This window comes from Triturus cristatus, chromosome 11 (genome assembly GCF_964204655.1).
Source record: "Triturus cristatus chromosome 11, aTriCri1.1, whole genome shotgun sequence".
In the NCBI taxonomy this organism is placed as follows: domain Eukaryota; kingdom Metazoa; phylum Chordata; class Amphibia; order Caudata; family Salamandridae; genus Triturus; species Triturus cristatus.
Genome location: NC_140594.1, coordinates 599,899,762 through 599,919,188, shown reverse-complemented (window position 1 = coordinate 599,919,188; position 19,427 = coordinate 599,899,762).

Here is a 19,427-nt window from a genome sequence, read left to right as displayed (position 1 = left end):
GTGAGGCACAGTGTGATCCCTGGTCAGTGAGTGTGTGGTACCCCTCATGCCACCCGTGTGCTTCCACTGGCACGTAGTGCATTTGGCCTTCCACAGTGGATAATGTCCCTATGACAAAGGTGCAATTAGTTGCATGCATACCATGGCCTGTTCATAATGAGGATTGTTCTATATGTGTGTCTCTGTGTCTTTGCTCATGTGGATTAATGTATTCTCTCTTTTGCATCCTCACAGGTAGGCGCCATTGCCAAGGGGGAGATCTGGAGGGAAGCCGTCAGTGCCGTGAGGGGTACAGAGGGTCGGAGGCGGAGCCTGTCTCAGGTGAGGAAACGCTGGCAGGACATCCGGTGCTGGACGAGGAGGATTGCACGGCTCCTGCTGGGGGACTCACCTGAGAGCCGTAAGAACCGTGGCCGCCGTCGTCTGACCCACATCCAGAAGCGTGTGCTGGCGGTGGTCTTCCCCGATATGGACAGGCGCCTACAGGAGAGGCAGCAGCAGGAAGGGGGTAGGTACATGTGTGTCAGGTGTGTGTCCCCAGCCAATGTAAGTGTGCAGTTGCATGGATACACTGCCAGGGTTTGATTGTGCAGTGCGTCAACTTCTCCACAAAGTAGCACAGTGCTGTTCTCACTCCCTCCCTTCCCCTCCTTGCAATGTGTTCCCTGGTCTGTCGCCACTCTTGCACACGGTTATTTAGGCAGGCAGTTCATGCAGGTGCCCTATGCTATCAGCATCATGTGTGGGGGTGATGTGCCACAGGTATGGGGACCTTGCGTGTGCCATGGCCAATTTCAGTCATTGTGGTGTCCATGTCACTTGGCACTGATTGTGAATCACGACATAGGGGTGTGTCTCCAAAATGTACAGCCTTCCAGCATGCATGTCCAATTGTGTGCCCTCTGACATGATGTGCCTGAGTGGGAGGCCTGCTAAGTGCAGGGACGGTTGCTTAATTTGCAGTCATGTCCATCCTGGACCATGGAGGAGTGTGGGCACTACTGTGCCCTGGGGCACCTCTTCCTAGGTATCATGTGCGTCATCCAACAATATGGCCATTCACTGTGTCTTTGCCATGGGTTGCGTAGGGTGGCATTGTACCCTGGGCTCAACTGTTAGGACCTACAGGTTGCTACATGTGTCCACTGTACAGGGGGACCCATTTTGCTTGTGCATACTCATAGTGGGCATTACCTGTGTGTGTTGTTGAGACAATCTGATGATGTTTGCCTGTCAATGATGTGTGGACATGGCCACCAGGGGCTGTGTGTGTACAGTCATGAATTAGTGGAGGCCATGTGTTTCCATCCCAGAGTAAGAGGTGTACATACTTCCTCCGTCTCAATGAGATTGTCTCAGGTGTGGGTGGTTTGTGCGTACAAGGCCTACATGTCAGAAGCTTCATCCTCCTTGCTGGGTTTAGCCTGTGTGTGATGTTTGACCGGACATACGCTCAAGGTGCAGTGACCCTGTCATGTGTGGCCTGGTTTCATGTATTGCCTTTGCAGCATGCGGCAAGAGTAAATGGATATGATTCATGCTCATCCCTTTTTGACGACGCAGTGTGGTGCAGGTGCTGTGCACATTTGTCCCCAGAGGCTGACTCCTCTCTAAAATTTCAGGTGCAGTGATTTGGTGTTGTGTCATGATCTCCATTGTGTCTCAGTGGCATGGTGGGTAGAAAAACTGTGTGTTCCATGGCCTACATGTGTACATTGTTTTGTAGGTGTTACTCCTGTTGCTTTTCAGGCTATGCAATGTGACCTATGTATATTTGACTCATGTGACATAAGTGTACAGGTGTCTGATTTTCTCCTGTCTCTTCACCTTGCCCACAGCATCGCCGGGGGACACGGAAGGAGACACTAGCACGGACCGGGAGGAGAGATTGAGCACCAGTACCAGCAGTGCTGTCCTGTCTGGCACATGGAGTGGCACGGAGGCCGAAGGGAGTGAGGCGGAGGACCTGTTGACTGCCAACACAGACTATGACGCAGACGGGTCCGAGGCTGAGCTCCCAGAGGTGGCGGAGTCTGCCCCCCCAGCTGATGGCAGCCCTCCACATCCCCCCGCCACCTCAGGTTCCATCACCGGCCTCCCACATGCTCGTGGCCCTTCCCTCCGTGCTCGGTCCCCACATGTCTCCTTCCTGCCAGGCACCGCACCCCCTGCCCCTGTCACCACTGCTGCGGTGAGTGCGGAGTCTGTGGACATCCTGAGGCAGTTGCAGGTTGGTCAGACTGCGATGCTAAATGTCCTCCATGCCCACACCCAGGTGCTGACCCAGATGGAGGCATACATGGAGGGCATGTCGGCTGCGCAGTCTGACCAACGGCAGTTGCTGAGGTCCATAGACTCCACACTGACTGCAGCACTGGATCTCCTGCAGCGCTGCGTAACACCCCCTACCCCTGCCCCATCCACAATTCCCACTCCCGTGCCTGTCCCACGCACATCCAGACGTCAGCGTGCACGCACCCCAACAGACACAGGCACCACACCACCAGGGAAGGCGAAGCGCACACCTCCTGTCACGCACACACAGGGTGAGGAAGGCACACCCACTGGGTCGGGGGAGAAACGTAGAACACGCAGCCACAGTGGGAGTCCGCATTCCACACAACCCACTCCCTCCAAATCCACTCCCCTTAGCTCTCCTGGCCAACAGTCAGTGACAGCATCATCCACTGCGAGTGTGCCCCCCAGCCCCAGGATGACACCACCCCGCAAGCGGTGGAGGCGGGACCCGGCCAGGGGAGTTGAGTCCCCCACCCTGTCCACACCCTCCCCCAGTGGCGCTGCGACCCATCCCTTTGCCCCCCCCCCTCCTTGGGGCCTGTGGTTGGTTTGGGTACGGGGGAGTCGCTGGGGGAACTTGCCGACGTGTGCAGCGCCATTCTGTCCTCCACCTTTGGCGCTGGCACCCCCCCTGTGGCAGATTCATCCCTCCCTGCACCCACAACACCTACCCTTTCCCCTCCTGTCCCTGCGGTGCCTGTTTCCACCCTCCCCCCTGATGCCCCCTCTTCTGTGGATGAAATGGACTTGTGAACTGTGCAGGCAAGCTAGGGGACACACGTCCCGATGTGTACCCCCCCCCCCCCGGACATTGCTGCTGGGCTGGCCCATGGCCCTTGTACATAGTGGACATTTTCTCTGATATATTTTCCTGCTGAATAAAGCCTTTTCTTTTTGTTTTGCACACTGATGCTTTCCTGGACTTGCTGTTGGTGCTGGTGCTCCCTGCGTTGGGGTGGTGATAATGTGTTAGGGGTCTGTGAAATGTTGGAGTGTGCTGCTCATGGGGTGTACCCTGCCATCTGCGTGCCATCACAAAGGTCTCTGCAAATGGTATTTGGTCATGTTTGCTCTCACTGTATGGTGACATTGTCCCAAGGTGTGTTCCATCCTCTGTGGCCCAGGCCATTTTTCCTGCAGGGTGTCTCCCAAATGCTGTGCTGTGCTGTGTCTACATTTCCTGGATGTGTGAGGGTTGCCTTTCAATATAGCCATGCTGGCTCAGCGATGGCTCCGCCTGCATCTGGGGTATCACCCTTGTAGGTCACTGAACTTGTTGATGGGGTATATTGTCCGATGTCTGGGCACTGCTGGGAGTGATAGGTACACACCCCTCCTGTGTCTGGGCACTGCTGGGAGTGATAGGCACACACCCCTCCTGTGTCTGGGCACTGCTGGGAGGACCCTGCACCCACCCCTCCTGTGTCTGGGCACTGCTGGGGGTGTTTTGCACACCCCATTCTTATAGCAGGTTCGGTGCGTACATGCACGGGTGGGGGTTGGGTGCGTACATACACGGGTGGGGGTTCGGTCCGTACATACACGGGTGGGGGTTCGGGGCGTACATACTCTGCTGGGGTGGGGGTTCGGTCCGTACATACACGGCTGGTGGTTCGGTGCGTACATACTCTGCTGGGGTGGGTGTTAGGTGCGTACATACACGGGTGGGGGTTTGGTGCGTACATACACGGCTGGTGGTTCGGTGCGTACATACACGGCTGGGGGGGGTTCGGGGGCGTACATACACGGGTGGGGGTTCGGGGCGTACATACACGGCTGGGGTGGGGGTTCGGTCCGTACATACACGGGTGGGGGTTCGGGGCGTACATACTCTGCTGGGGTGGGGGTTCGGTCCGTACATACACGGCTGGTGGTTCGGTGCGTACATACACGGCTGGGGGGGGTTCGGGGGCGTACATACACGGGTGGGGGGGGTTCGGGGGCGTACATACACGGGTGGTGGTTTGGTGCGTACATACACGGCTGGGGTGGGGGTTCGGTCCGTACATACACGGGTGGGGGTTCGGGGCGTACATACTCTGCTGGGGTGGGGGTTCGGTCCGTACATACACGGGTGGTGGTTCGGTGCGTACATACACGGCTGGGGTGGGTGTTAGGTGCGTACATACACGGGTGGGAGTTTGGTGCGTACATACACGGCTGGTGGTTCGGGGCGTACATACTCTGCTGGGGTGGGGGTTCGGTCCGTACATACACGGCTGGTGGTTCGGTGCGTACATACACGGCTGGGGGGGGTTCGGGGGCGTACATACACGGGTGGGGGGGGTTCGGGGGCGTACATACACGGGTGGTGGTTTGGTGCGTACATACACGGCTGGGGTGGGGGTTCGGTCCGTACATACACGGGTGGGGGTTCGGGGCGTACATACTCTGCTGGGGTGGGGGTTCGGTCCGTACATACACGGGTGGTGGTTCGGTGCGTACATACACGGCTGGGGTGGGTGTTAGGTGCGTACATACACGGGTGGGAGTTTGGTGCGTACATACACGGCTGGTGGTTCGGTGCGTACATACTCTGCTGGGGTGGGTGTTAGGTGCGTACATACACGGGTGGGGGTTTGGTGCGTACATACACGGCTGGTGGTTCGGTGCGTACATACACGGCTGGGGGGGGTTCGGGGGCGTACATACACGGGTGGTGGTTTGGTGCGTACATACACGGCTGGGGTGGGGGTTCGGTCCGTACATACACGGGTGGGGGTTCGGGGCGTACATACTCTGCTGGGGTGGGGGTTCGGTCCGTACATACACGGGTGGGGGTTCGGTGCGTACATACACGGCTGGGGGGGGTTCGGGGGCGTACATACACGGCTGGTGTGGTGGTTTGGTGCGTACATACACGGGTGGGGGTTTGGTGCGTACATACACGGCTGGGGGTTCGGGGCGTACATACCAGGGTGGGGTGGGGGTTCGGGGCGTACATACACGGGTGGCGCTTGGGTGCGTACATACACGGGTGGCGGTTCGGGGCGTACATACACGGGTGGGGGTTCGGTGCGTACATACACGGGTGGGGGTTCGGTGCGTACATACTCTGCTGGGGTGGGTGTTAGGTGCGTACATACACGGGTGGGGGTTTGGTGCGTACATACACGGCTGGTGGTTCGGTGCGTACATACACGGCTGGGGGGGGTTCGGGGGCGTACATACACGGGTGGTGGTTCGGTGCGTACATACACGGGTGGTGGTTCGGTGCGTACATACACGGCTGGGGTGGGGGTTTGGTGCGTACATACACGGCTGGTGTGGTGGTTTGGTGCGTACATACACGGGTGGGGGTTTGGTGCGTACATACACGGCTGGGGGTTCGGGGCGTACATACCAGGGTGGGGTGGGGGTTCGGGGCGTACATACACGGGTGGCGCTTGGGTGCGTACATACACGGGTGGCGGTTCGGGGCGTACATACACGGGTGGGGGTTCGGTGCGTACATACTCTGCTGGGGTGGGTGTTAGGTGCGTACATACACGGGTGGGGGTTTGGTGCGTACATACACGGCTGGTGGTTCGGTGCGTACATACACGGCTGGGGGGGGTTCGGGGGCGTACATACACGGGTGGTGGTTCGGTGCGTACATACACGGGTGGTGGTTCGGTGCGTACATACACGGCTGGTGTGGGGGTTTGGTGCGTACATACACGGCTGGTGTGGTGGTTTGGTGCGTACATACACGGGTGGGGGTTTGGTGCGTACATACACGGCTGGGGTGGGGGTTTGGTGCGTACATACACGGCTGGTGTGGTGGTTTGGTGCGTACATACACGGGTGGGGGTTTGGTGCGTACATACACGGCTGGGGGTTCGGGGCGTACATACCAGGGTGGGGTGGGGGTTCGGGGCGTACATACACGGGTGGCGCTTGGGTGCGTACATACACGGGTGGCGGTTCGGGGCGTACATACACGGGTGGGGGTTCGGGGCGTACATACACGAGTGGGGGTTCGGGGCGTACATGCACGGGTGGGGGTACGGGCCGTACTTCCACGGGTGGGGGTACGGTCCGTACATACCCCTGCCCACGCTCTGCGTGCCTGGGTACGGGCCGTACCCATGCCTTTGGTGGGTGGGTACGGTGCGTCCCACCATTGTTGCGGGGCCGTGGGGTCCGCACCGTACACAGGCCTTGGGGGCGTGGCTACGGGTCGTACCACGCGTACCCCTACATGACCCCAGCAATGCTGGTACGAGCTGTACCAAGGCCTTTCTGACGTGGGTACGGGCCGTACCGCTATTGTTGGAGTGACGTAGGGGGACGCGTGGTACGTTCCGTACCCACGCTCTTGCGGCCTGGGTAGGGTACGTACCGGTTCGCGTGACCATCCACTTCCGTTGTGGCGGACGCTTGCGTTGCTGGCCTCGCCCCCACCCCCTGGAAGTGACCAGGCCCTGATGGTCAGGTATGTCCAGGCCATGTGTGATTTGGTACCATGTGTTGGTGTTGTGTGTCCTGCCCCTGCCCCCCCCTTTGCCCCTGGTTGTTGTGCTGACCTTCTGCGGTGTCTGCGTCGGTTCCTGTACGCCAGGTGGACTGCTAGGAGGGCAGGGATGGCACGTAGGTTCGGGTCCATGTCTGTTCGTCGCGTCCAGCTGCTCCTTGCGTGTGTCGTCCTGATTTCCCGGCAGTTTTTGGCAGCCGGTAAATATTTTCCGTGCGGGATGACGTCGGTTCGAATCGTACTTCCTGGTTCGTGAAACGTAGGCTGGATGCGTACCGACGTCACGTCGGCTCCTTTCAGGATCGGAATTGTGTTTAGTTTCTGTTCGGTCGGTGTTTTGTTCGAATCGTACGGAAATGGTGTTTCCGTATGAATCGTACTTGCATTTTCGGATGGATTTCGCACCGGGTACGAGTCGGACGGAGAAAAGGCTCCGTCCGACGGTTCGTACCCGGTTTTTACCGGATCGGAATTGGCACCCAAGTGTCAAGGTCAGGTGGGCATTCTCTGCAGGGCAGACTGACGCTAGATAAAAGCAGCCTGTGCAGATCTTTGTGTGCTGCATTCTTCAAGGGATACTTACAAGAGCATGATAACTCTGATGGTAAATGTTCATGAGGGCAAGATCCGTGTTTTGTCTAGTCACAGTTTTGACTCATGATTAAGTAGCATGGAGGGTTAATGTTCCTGCTGCAAAGCATAACGTGTAGCATGCAGATCAGTATTATTATATTATGTAGATAGCTAAAATTGTTACTGATTTTGTCACAGAGAACCTTTTGTTACTTGGAAATCATATCTTACAATCCTTCTGATATATCACATGGATCTATGATTGTACATCAAAGCGCTGAATGCAAATTGAAAGGCATAGGTTTAGAGGCTTTTTGTTTTTTTCCTCAATCTATCATTATTCTAAGTTTGCTAAAATGGGTTACTTTGGCGAATAATACAATTTCAGTAGTACAACACCCCCAATCATTCTGTTACATTTAAAATTCTGAGTTTATGGGGCAGATTTAATAGCACTTTGCCCCTGGTTTGCATCACAAAAGTGATGCAAACCACATGCAAATTGATGTTTTGGGGTTTACTTTCCAGTGCAAATCCTGAAGTGTGTTGGACTGTAGCCCTAAAGTAACAAACGGTAGCACTATGCCCTAATTTACACCAAGGAGGCATACCATGTGTGGTAAATAGACATTCCCATGCACTCACCCGGGTATTTTTAGACAAACCCAACCTGCTAACCTGCTAACCGTGATAGAAAGGGATTTTCATAAAACAATTACACCTCCTCTAGGCAGACTAAAAAGTTAAAGAAAAGATTTATTTTCCCCAAACCTTTACAACTTAACACATGTGCTACACTTTACAGCACACATATGTTAAACATTGTCAAAGCATAGAATTTGGTGCTGAAAGATACTCATCAATTATAAAACCTATGTTTGACATCATGCACACACCCTTGCACTATGATGGAATGGTGTGTGGATTGGTGCAAGGCACCTTGGGTATGCTAGCACTTGAGGAAAGAGTAACAGTGCAAAAACATGAGGTGATGGATAGAATGCTTGAATTATTCTCAGCCAATGGCAATCACTCTGGCCGCATCCCAACAAATAGTTTTTCATCCAACATGCCACCTCAGTTTGGACTCAGTTATATGCAAATCAGTCTTGGTACTGCTCCACATGGGATCATTCCAGCCCAAATTACCAGACCAGGTCCTCCCTGAACCTGAACACAAATAACCCAGGACCGGTTTCACCCTTGTTATGGGCTCTTCAGCTGGGTATAGCTTAGTTCCAGTGGCACAGTAACCTCAGGACTCATGTCTGGGCATACCCAGTGCACATAGGGCATCAAATGCAAAAACAAGAAGTTGATGAATGTACTGTAATGGAACCAAGCTGTACCTGGTTGATAAGCCCATAACTAGGGTGATACCAGTCCTGGCTTGCTTATGTTCCAGATCAAGGAGGACCTGGCTTCATAGTTTGGGCTAGACTGTTCCTATTGGAGCAGATTCTACACTGATTTGCATATAGCTGGGTCCAAACTGATGTGGCATGGTGTGCAAAATAATGATGGACTGGGATGCGTCCGAGTGATTCCCAGTGGCTGAGAATAATTCAAGTATTCCATCTATAACTGTTTTGTATCCTTTTTGTGTCACACTAAGTGGGACGGGTATACCCAGATGTGGGTCCCATGCACACGGTGTCACTGGAACCAAGCTGTACCTGGCTGATGAGTCCATAACTAGGACCAAACTGGTCTTGGGTTGCTTGTGTTCCGGTTCAAGGAGGACCTGGCTTGGCAGTTTAGGCTGGACTGTTTCTATTGGAAAAGGGTCAAAACTGACTGGCATAGAGCTGGATCCTAACTGAGGTGGCATAGTGTGCAAAATAAGGATGGATTGGGATGTGGTCTGAGTGATTACCAGTGGCTGAAATTAATTCAAGCATTCCATCCATCGCGGTTATGTATATGGAAAGAGGAACAGTACCATATCTTAGAAGAGGTGGTGCTGTTGTGCTTTCCCCTTTTCACACAACATAGTGGAGCAACTTTCGTTATTGTGCATCAAAAAAACATAGTTACACTACCCATTAATTTCTCCATCATAAGCACTCTTAACATATAGACTCAGATTTACAAACAATTAATGAGGTGCAGTGCAGCAACAACATTTGTTTCACTGAGTTTCATGAAAGGGAGAGAGAAAAACAGTGCCATATCTAATAGGATATGTAGGTGTATTCCTCTCTCACTGCATCTTCCCACTGTAGCCTGCTATGCACCAACGCTCACACCCCTGCACCATAGTGTGAGTGTGTGCAGCACACATGCAAAGTAGGGAAAATAAGGAGAAATGAAATAAAAACATTTCTCCTCTTTGCGCCTGCCTGGAGGAGATGTAATATTTTGGCACAAATCCATGATTACAATTGTTTGTATATAGGGATTTGCATTAAGCCCATGTGTGGTTGCATGGGAGCACAAAATACCGCAAAGCAGTGCTTAGTGCAGTTGAGTTATTTTGCTAAATTGTCCTATACAAATCCTGAAGTGCGTTGTATATTAAATGCGAACATAACTCTATGCTTCCAGTTTATGTTACAGAAGTTTCACAAACCTGGTGCAAAGTGTTAGTAAATCTGGGACACAATGCCTGTTGTGTCTGCGGGCCCACCAGGATGCTAGGCCTAGGTGCCGTGGTAAAGCATGGCACAGCTCAGGGAGCTAAGTGAGACTCGCACACATTGATGGTGGCCTGGTGGGACTGCCTCTGCACAGCCTCGCCTGTTCATTTATAGTCCGCGGTCATGTGACCGCCAGTGGCATAACAAAATTTGAGATGGCGCCCCTGAAAGGTGCATGGAGGGGCCCCTGCTTCGGATTTTATCAGGAGCTTTCGCACAAGAGTACTGTGCTGAGGGGGCCCCTTGCAGCTCGGCTCCCCCTGTGGCACCAGGTGCTTACGAAAAACACCTCTGCGCGGCCAAGAACATTACAATGCCTACTAATATGGATGACATGTGACTCACATACCTTGTAGTCGTCATTGTCTTAGTTAACATTTCCTATACATTGATTTGATTTACTCACTTGTATGACTCATAGTGCCACCATTGGCAACACACCCCACCCACACAAACACATAGCATGCATGCTAAATAAATAAATACACAACACAACTTTTGTTTAGGTAAAAATTGCTGCAGGTTTATTCCATACAAAAGTATGCAATAATGTGAGTTATCTTTTGAGTGATCTAAGGGCAGGCAGCTGATACCAACTGTGCTGCCTGCCCGCCTGATGAGCCAAGCAGTATTGAGGAGAACCCAATTAGTGCTACAACTTCTGGGGTGATCCTCTTTACGGATCATGTGACACATTGGTCCCTTATTACTCACGCCCCTTTCAGGGCGGAGCGTAGCAAGGCAAGCCCCCGCTTGTTCAGGCCCACAACCTCCCGAAGGAATAACGGGACGCCGATGCAGTTTTCCATGAACCTCCTGTGACGCTTCTGGGATTTGGCTCTGGCTCCCCTATTGTGCCCTACAGAGGTACCCTTCTGTACCCATTTGCTTTCAGATTGCCCTGTAACTCCGCCACAGCTCTGGAGGTGGCCTCCGTCGCCGCCAGAGCCCCCACCAAAACAGCTATGGTCTTACCTGCAACCTCTCAACTCTAGAGCCTCCTGCAAATCTAGAAGAAAGAGATCCATCCCTACTGGTGATAAATGAAGCTCATCTCTATCAAAGTATCCTTTCACCTTAGCTTGAATCATCTCATGTCTGATGAAACCCAGACCCCTCTGATCTGTGAACTTACGCATTGAACTATTAACCTTCTTCCGGGAATGTTCAACGGCCTCCTCTGATTTAGCCCCATGCCACACTCTGCGTGGAATTATCTCAGACCACCAGAGCGCACATTGCCCCATGTATTTACTGATTTCCCCCAAGTCAGCTTTCATGGCTTGTAAGAGTGACTTCCTCCCCATGGCAATGAGGTTGTTGCCCCCTAGGTGTATCACTTAGAAATTAGGGGGGATCTGTTCCAATCTGTTACTGAGGCTGCTCCATCTCATTCCAGGGAAGCCCATCCACACAAACTGTGTTTGTGAAAATACCCGCGTCCAATTCCGGCGCGCAGCCCACTGCGCCACCCTGGCGACGAATGAGCCTTTGGCCTGTGAACTTGTGCATTGAACTATTCTCCCTCCTGCGGGAAAGTTCCACTGCCTCACATAACTCAGCCCCATGCCAACTCTGGGCGGGACGATTACAGACACCATTGCTCACATTGCCCCATCTATTTGCTGATCTCACCTAGCAGCCATCCTTCTAGCACCCTGTGTGCCTGAACACATGTGGCCCCAATCAATGGGACAGCAGTCCACTTGTTAGGTGACAGCTCCCACAATCCGCTTGCCTACTTTGGCTATTAGGGCGAGAAGGTTTTATACTTGACATTTTGCACAGTCCCTTTGATTGCTAAATCATGATGCAAAGGAATGTTCCTAACTAGAAGCATGTGACAATGAGCAAGGTGTCCTCATGCACTTCCCATGCATCCCTGATTCCTTACGAGAATTTTGCCTGCCAGGCTCCCTCTGTGGTGAAACCCCCTAGACTTAGCAGCTTAATGAATCTGCCTCATTTAATACAGTGCCCACTGTCTGCAATATGGTGCCTCACATTCAGGATTGACTAAGTCCTACTTTACCCCCATGCTAGATCCTACCCAAATTAGAGGGGGGATTCATACTGTCCACCCTGTGCATCCCCAGCAGTAGAAAATGACCTGCTCCATTAAATTTTAATTTTGTTGAATACTGGACGTGCGTGTTTTACATAGTAGCCTTTTGTGCTTGACACCTTGTTTCCCCATTTATTGAGACAGCAGCACACTATGTTGTATGTTGCCTGACAGCATCCCCACCCAGTGTGGCCAATATAGCTAACCAGATGGGGCATTTGAGCTTAACTACAGCAACATGTCACCAACCCTTGGTCTGGGGTGCACTTACTTCGCCCCGTTTGACCAAACAATTGCAAAGACCCCTTTTATTGCTAAACCTTGGTGAACACCTTACTGGTGTCAAATCTGGTTTGAAAGAATATTGTGCCCCAATATTGGCGACACCTCACCCTTTCGTGTAGTGACAACTTACGCAGCGCACCCCGCTTGCTTAAGTGCCGTCGGATCACAGATGCACGGTACCTGCTGTCCATCTCTGACCCTGGATGCTCAAACCAGCAAGTGTCGGAATCCCAGGTTCCCAATTTCATGTTTAGCTGCAGTACACCATGAGTGAACCCGCTGGGAGATACCACAAACCTCATTGGCCCTGAGAACCTTAAGAAGCCCACAATTTCCACCTGGGCGTACCTCTAGATGAGACTGGCTCCACACAGCCGTAAGGCCAGAGACACACATATATTAAACCTCTTTACTGATTTTTGCCACTTGGCGCCCTTCTGGTTGATGTTGCGGAACCTCCTCCCTGCATAGCTGACCGTCTTGCATTGCCGACACACCACCTGTGTCCCTTGAATCACCCTCCATCCTCTTGTGCAATAGTCGTACTGCTAGGTGGGCAATCAATTCAACATCCCTCCTTTCCTGCCAGACTATTGCCTGTTCAGTTTAATCTGTGGTGGCTGCCCCAGACTTCCAAGGCAGCTTTATTGCTGACAATGTGACCAGTTGCTGACATAGAGGGAATCTTACGCTTGCAACTTGAAACTACAGCAAATTAAAATTAATATGATACTTTGTATCTGACTTAACTATGCACAGGTAATTCACGTTCTCCCATGTCCAGTTGCTGTGAAACATTATGGACTAGTCCATCAAATTCAGCCAGCCAAAAACCCCCCTGGGTGGAGTCTTGCACTCCCAACTTCTGCTAGTGTAAACCATGGTCACGCCTCCGGTTCAGTTGAATTTAGTAATTCATGACACTGACAACCACAGGGGCCTAATGCTGGGATGTGTATATGCGGCCCAGGATGACCTTCAACAATCGGCTTGGTGTGGATGGGTGACAACATTGCCTGGCTGTAGTGCACTACCTTTGATAATCACTCCTGACAAGATATACCAATGCAGGTGGAAGGGAGAGTTATCCAGCCCGCCTTACTTCCTTCCAAGTTATCTGTGTATAGTAGGGGTGGGCGGATATTGCGAAATCCACTTTCGCAAATTATCGCGAAAATGTTTAAAATTATCGCAAACAAGCGGAAATATCGTGAAGATGCGGAATTTTTTTTCCCCGCATGTTCGCGAGATTTTCTGCATGGTTGCGGGTCGCCAACTTACCCATGTGGTTGCTCGCGGGTGCGGCCATCTTGTTTTGAGTTGTCTCGCGGTGCATGATCGCGAGAAGAAAGACGTGATCGCGCGACGCATGACGTCACTGCGGGCGCGAACTGTCACGAGACAGCGCAAATGGCTAAAAACAATCCAACATCTCATGGAGAACGCGACCAGATCAAGAAAACTTGTCGGCAAACGCAGGGATTCAGGTAAGGCGATCGCGCGCGCGCGAGATAGTATTATTTTACAGCGCGAGCAAGAAACAAATTATCGCCAAGCTGCGGAAAGCGGAAATTTTGACATTTTCGCGCTCTCAGCGGAACGCGAAAATGTCAAATTATCGCAATTTCCGCGAACGGAACGAAATTTTCGCCCAGGCCTAGTGTATAGCGCTTGTTGGAGCATGATGCTTGTGTATTTTTAAAGTGCAAGTGTTCCCGTAGGCATTTAGCCGCTGAATCAGAGCTATTTTTTACCCCGCTTACTGATATTCATTTTAACAACCAAAGAAGGAAGAAAGGTTGATTGAACACAACAAGAGTTAGATCCTAAGACCATGAGGTCAAACCACCACCGGACCCAAAAGCTGAATTGGTCCAGGTTTTTCCTTACAATTACCCCTCCTGTGCTCCTTTGCACTCACTTTTAAACCCGTAAGTGTCCAATTGGCTGACACCCCAGCGGGTACCTGGCAGTCGTATTTAACCTTTATATCCTTACAGCATAGCAACACTCACCACTGCAAAATGCCTTAGTGCGTGAACGTCCGCTGATCGCACTAGTCAGTACAGCGATTATTTAAATTAATAGTGGTGTGCATATGAATAAAACTATGCACAAGCAGCTGAAAATTTCACAAGTTAGTAAATGTGACCTTTTAGATTTGTCCATCAAATTAAACCAATCACCACCCTAGGTGAAGTCTTGCCCTCCCAAACTTCTGCTAGTATACCAAGGAGCAGACAAGACAGTGGAGCCAGGAGGGGAATACTATGTATCAATGCCTGCCCTTTCTTGAATACTGGGAATGCCAAATGGTCTTTAATACATTGTAGCCTATTTGTGCTTTCTTTGACTCACTGCTTCCACCCAGTTTGACCCCAAAACTGTAGGGCAATTTTTAGTAATAACATGCCCTTATTGGTACGTGACATTCTACAAGCACTGAGCAGAATTCCCCATGTCCACTGGAGACTCCTCTGGTGATGCATGCACTCGGGTGGGGGTGAAGGGCTCATCCTTTTAAAGAGTCAGACCTCGTTATACTGCAAAACAGCTTTGTGCGGCACTCGAATGAGACAAAATAACTATTCTTTGCAAAACAGAGCCTGTCTGTAAGTATTGTATATATTGGGACAAAAGATGAACCATGATATTATCACTGATCATATTCTCCTCTGCCATATTCTCATAAATCGCCATATATGACTGACACCGCACTCTCATCCTATGCTTTCTGTGATCTTGGCCCACTTTAGCGTGAGCAGAGCCCCGTGATGAATACTTGCCTTCATGGTTGATAATGCACAAGCAAACTACCCCCCTCCCAGCAAGTTGGGTTGCACAGTACATAGTAAGGGTGCAGTGGGCTAGTTACTCTCCTGAGGCCCCCATGCCACTGCACTTGTAGCGCTAATGAAAACATTGTCGTTTTGGCTGTGTCAACTTTGTTGCCTGCGCCACCCTACAGCCCAATGGAAATAATGCTGAACTCTCGCTTACTACACTGTGGAGTGAGCCCACTGTATTCACCAAATTCCGCCCAATTTCCGCTTCTGACTTTAATTGGGAACACGTTCACCCCATGGTATCTTGGCGCAGCATAACATGTTTATTGTTACTCAACTCCATGGTACTCGTTTTATTGACCACAGAAGGATGAAATGCTGAGTGGACCTACCAGGATCTGAACCTGTGACCAAGAGGTTGAAACAAGCCACGTTCTGTTCTGCCGCTCCCCAGGCCTGTGAAATTCTATCCCAGGGCCGACATCTGGCACTTGATCCCTTACTTGGACAGGCCCGAGCTAGAAACCCAGATCTAGAAGGCCTGCCAACCGGCTGACCACTTCCAACACCAGAGTGTCACACAGCAACTCCATAGCTTGGATACTAAACCATGTATAGATGTATCGGAAGACCCATCTCTTGGCGCCTGCCTGCCACATATTTCGCTGCGTGTTTTAGTCTGTTAAAACCCGGGCGCAGGGTACCCTGCACAGCTAAGCCCATGAAGAAATCGCACGATACCTCCAGCCAACGCCTGGCCAAGCAAACACTACTGGCCACCTCAACCCCGTTACCTTACCTCTCCTTGCAGTCATTGCGTGAACCCAAGTCCACCAACATGCCAACACAGGTTTGCCCAAAATGGCAGTACTATTCACAATGGAAACATGAAACTGGTGAAAAGAGAAAGAACACCACGTCCCTCCCGCAACACTTACTTTCATGTAATGCCCACCGCGATAGAGAGCACAAACCATCTGTTGCCCAAGGAATGCACAACAAGGAAGGACCCATATCCCGCCGTTCTCCTGACAGTACTGCCCCTGTGCCAGGGAGAATATGTGGCAACCGTGCCCATGGGCCACAATGAGCCAAGATCCCCCGGCCCACTCATAAAGGCACGGAATCGCCGTCAACAAGAACACACAGCGAATAAGCGAAACTTCAAACAAGTCCACAAATCTCCCGGACCTTGGGAGCAGCAAGCGGCGGAGCCCGGGCTGTAACATTAATAGTGCTTGATACCTGCACAGGTGAAAGTAGACAATATTATAAGCAAGGTGTGGACTTGTTACTAAACATCTTAGCACATGGGCCACGGAGCACTCTGAAAGAGGTGCACAAAATTTCACATTTGTGAGTTGAAAACCTACTAAAATTGGAACAGGTTGAGGAACAATCGAGCAGAGCCACCTTGTGGCCTAAACAGTTTATGCCCATAGGGGAAAACATGAACGTGAACTAACTTCTCTTACGGCAATTCTACCTGTTGAGCCATCAAACAATCCTGTAAATTATTTACAACATCACTCAAGTTGAGGTACAACATTTATGTAAAGTTGCAATCAGTAGTGTATTTCGGTAAACAATTTATTGTGTCTTTAACATGCCTGTACTTTGGAATAACATTTACGGTGGAAATATTTAAACCATACTGTGAGAAGTTGGCCTGGCATATGCTGGTCACTAGTTATAGTGGCCACCTTGCGCCAGTCCAATTCGAATCTTATGGTAGATAGGTTTAAGACAACTTTTTAAAGAAAGCTATTCTAGTGTTAGCTGTGGAGAGCAGCCTTCAGGCTAAGTCTCAGAGGAATGTAAAGCAGCTTGTTTTACCTTATAATCTCATATCAAATATATATGTATTTCTTTCTAGACACACTCTACTAATCTCTTTATGAGATTAAAAGCCAGGAACACATTCAGATATCAACGTTTCACAATAAGTTAAGCACAAATATGGCTGGGGCCCTAGGGGCGTGCCAGACCATATACAAAAAAATGGGTTAGGAAGGTCGACTTACAGAATGACAAGGCCTAGGGCCTGTAGAATCGCTGGGGCTTCACTACTGCAGTGAAAGCAGGTAAGTAACAGACCCATGGGAGACGCATGCAGTGTGTGAACACAGCCGCGGGTTCCCTATTGATTGCAATGGAGCAAGTCGCAGTTTGATTTTTAAAGTTTTAGGGTACTTCGAGGATGTCTACAAGCAAGCCATTTGCAAGGTAAGTAATTTGAGGGCCAACACGTACTAGGGCACGAGAGTGAACGAGTTACCTCACCCAGGGAAGCCGGGTGCATAGGTGTCTTTTGGTGTTGGGTCGGGTCGCGTCGCTGTTTTCTATGGAGACCAAAGAAGACTTGCTGCTTGCGGCGACTGAAGAAGTGTCCGGTGGAATCCAAGGGTGGATTCAAGATGCTGAAGACCTGAAAATTGAAGGGACAGTGTTCACAGTCACTTGCCAGTGACCCGGGGCCAGGAAGATGGATACCCACGGATGTCGGGTGATTTCAGGTGATCAAGGGTGTTTTGCGTCTTCGCTCACGAGGTCCAGGAGAGATCAATGATGACCAGCAGCTGGATTCAGAATGTCACACAAAGTCTGCATCTGATGGCAGTGTCGGCAACCAGATTGGAGCCAACAAGCCTTGGCATCAGCAAGTCTTGTGTAGAATGAAGAAAGTCGATGGTGCACACTAGCAAGGTCTGAAGGACTCACCCAGCAAGGGTGAGTGAGTGCAGGCCTGGAGCAACCAGGGGAGCCCTTTTAGTTGATAAGAAAGTCTTCGGGTGACCCACAAGCCAATGGGCAAGGGATCGCGACGATGCCTCTTGAGGAAATGCTTCACAGGGGTCCACGGCCACTCGGGATGGGGTAGGCCTTTGATTTTCGCTGCAAAACCTGCTGGAGGCTTGGGCCACAAGTGGTCCAAAGCACAAGTTCGTTGAACATCGTGAAGGGGTTGCACTTGACAATAGTGCTTGGTACTCGGGTATTGCTGTTCCTCGTCACTCTTGGGGTTCACTCGCCTCAGCTCTGCTGGGGACTCTCAATGGCCGTCGAGAAGTCAGGAAATCCACTTCCAGGGCTGCAGGGACTTCGGACTCTGGTGGGAGCGGGAAAGTTTGCGACCGTTGATTCAAGTTTTTGGTGCCTGCCAAGCAGGGGAGTCACTCCTTGACTCCAAGGGAGATTCTTCTGTTATAATGCACTTAAGAGTATATGGTTTAACCGCATCCACAAACAGCCACAGGGAATAGACCCTGCCAGCTGCAGAGGGGCCCTGCTCAGGCAGAGGCACCCCCTCAGATTGTAAACCAAGCACCCTGCCCTCAGGATTGATAGGGCCTGCCTTAGGGGTGACTTATAGGTTTATATGTGTGTATATGGTGAGATATAGAAACCTATACCTCAGTGAGGAGTGCTAACACTACCTCACCCAGGCTGCAGTAGCAGGCCAGTGGTGTCAGATTTAGTCTGCTTCCCAGGGGTGGCATAATACATGCTTCAGCCTCTGGTAGGTCTGTGAAGTGCCTATGCCATTGGTACCTAGGGTACCATATACTAGGGGCTCATAAGGTACCACAGTATCCAATCACTAGTGCATCTAGTATGCACTCAAAGTTGTTTAGAGAGAACAGAGAGACTGGGGCCCTGGTTAGCAGGGACCCAGCCAGACTATAGCCAGAAACCAGTGTATACATCAGAAACAAAGTGGGGGCAACATAAGTGCAGATCCTACTCTCCTACACAACCCCCCCAAACGCAGGGACATTAAACTAACCTTGACCAGTTGAGTCTTCATGTTCTAAGTGGAAATACCTTGACAGTCCATCTGCATTGGCATGTTGGGCCCCAGGTCTATGTCCCACTGTATAGTCTATCCCCTGTAGGGAAATGGACCACCTGAGCAGTTTAGGATTTTCACCTTTCATCTGTTTGAGCCATAGGAGGGGCTTGTGGTCAGTCTGAACTATGAAGTGAGTGCCAAACAAGTATGGCCTCAGCTTCTTCAGGGCCCACACCACAGCAAAGGCCTCCCTCTCTATAGCTGACCAACGTTTCTCTCTAGGGGCCAGCCTTCTGCTTATGAAAGCTACTGGCTGGTCTTGACCTTCATCATTTAGTTGAAACAGTACAGCTCCCACACCCAGCTCTGAAGCATCTGTTTGGACAATGAACTTCTTTTTGTAGTCTGGACTCTGCAAGATGGGGGCAGTGCACATTGGTTGCTTCAGGTCATCAAATGCCTTTTGACAGCTAGCTGTCCACTGAACCTTTTTTGGCATTTTTTTAGAGGTTAGATCATTTAAGGGGGTCAC